Source organism: Myotis davidii, unplaced genomic scaffold, assembly GCF_000327345.1.
Source record: "Myotis davidii unplaced genomic scaffold, ASM32734v1 scaffold214, whole genome shotgun sequence".
NCBI classification, from domain to species: Eukaryota; Metazoa; Chordata; class Mammalia; order Chiroptera; family Vespertilionidae; genus Myotis; species Myotis davidii.
The window spans coordinates 1,057,020-1,059,104 of NW_006285782.1; positions in this window are offsets into that span (position 1 = coordinate 1,057,020).

The window sequence follows — 2,085 nt, forward strand, 5'->3', positions numbered from 1 at the left end:
TTCGTTGCTACTCCATAACTGTAATGGTGCTACTGTTATGAATCGTAATGTAAATATCTGACATGCAGGATGGTCTTATGCGACCCCTGTGAAAGGGTCGTTCAATCCCCAAAGGGGTAGCGACCCACAGGTTGAGAACTGCTGTGCTAAACCAAGAAATTGTTAGCAACAAACGAGGAAACACAAAAATGAGTTTAAGAAGTGAGGTCCAGCCCGGCCAGTGGAATTGGAGTATGAAGTGTTAAAGCAAGTAAGAGTAGAGAAGTTAAATAATAAGGCTAGAATGAGCTACTTACGCAGTGCTGGTGGAAAGGGTAAAGCGGGAGTGGGAAGCAGGTTCCCATTTTTTCAGGTTTACCTGAAGTAATCTTATTATCTTTTAGTCAGATTGTCTGAAAGGACTGAACCATGAAAAAGTCTCTTCCTGGCTTTTATCTCCAAAGAAAATGTTAAACAAATTGTCTTACTCCACTTTCCTTCCCCAATCTAATTTTAAGTACCCAGTGTACAGTGTATTTATAGTAATCTCGGCTCCCAGATGAATTTATCTCACAGGAATTATTAAATTAACCTTTGGGTCTCATTGGCTTTGTTGTGGGGCTAATGAAGGTTGTTTGGTGCAGCCGCCTGTTGGAGGCAGAGTACGAACTCCTCAGCGTCTCACCAGGCAGGTAGGGAGCACCGTCATGTCTATTCCATCAGGGATTTTAACAACCCGAGTTCTTACACTGAAATCCCAAATCAGAATGAAAACTTGGGTTAGAAGATGAAAGAAAATAATAAAGGTCAGAGCAGACATAAATGAAATAGAAAACAGAAAGACAATAGAGACAATCACTGAATCCAAAATAATTTTCAAGTAGATCAATACAATTGATTAATCTCAGCCAGACTGACCAGATAAAAAAGAGAAAAGACAGAGGACCAATATCAGGAATGAGAGATTCAACACCAACATCCTACAGATATTGAAAGATAATTAAAGAGCATCATGAATTCTATTTTGTTAATATATACAATGATTTAGATGAAAGAAACAAATTCTTTGAAAGATAAAAACTCTCAAGGCTCATATAAGAAGAAATAAATTACCCAAATAGCTCCGTATTTATTCAAGAAGTTGAATCTCCCCCAAAACCCTCCAGGTCCTCGGGCATTATTGGTGAAATCCACCAAACATTTAAGGAAGAAATAATATCCATTATACACAAATTCATTCAGAAAACTAAAGAAGAGGGAACACTTCCCAACTCATTTTATGAAACCAGCATTATTGTGACACCAAAGCCACACAAAGATATTACAGGAAAACTACAGACCAATATCCCTCAGGCACATGAATACAAACATTCTCAACAAAATTGAAACAAATAAAATCCAATAATATATTAAAAAGATAAAACCCCATGACCAAGCTGGGCTTTTCCTAGGAATGCCAAGTTGCTTTAACATTTGAAAATCACTTAATTTAGCACATTCACAAACTAAAAAATAAAGAAATACACAATCATATTGATAAATGTAAGACAAGCATTTGATGGAATCCAGCATCCATTCATGATTAAAAAAATCTCAGCAAACTAGCAAAAATGTGAAAGATTTAGGGAACTTTACCGAGCATTGAAAAGTAAAGAAATTCTTAATAAATGGAGACATATACCATGTTTATTAGTTAGAAGACTCAATATTGTTACAGTTCTTCTCAAATTGATGTCCACGTTCAAAGCAATACCAATTTAAATCCCATCAGTTTTTTTGGACAAACTGGTAGAAATTGACAAACAGATTCTAAGACTCATGTGGAAGGACTTAGAGTGGCCAAAAAACAAAACAAAACAACAACAACAAAAAAAACAACAACAACAAAAACTAAAACAGAAGAACAAAGTTGGAGGATTAACACTAATTGATTTTCAGACTTTCTCTACAGTAGTTAAGATAGTGTGGCATAGTTTTTAGAAACTAAGAAAAGAGAACATCTTCTGATCTCAAGCTAGAGAAGGGTTTCTTAGAGAAGATGCAAACAGCACTAAAGGAGAAAGATTGGTACATTAGATCTCAGTAAAATTAAAAACATCTTTTCAT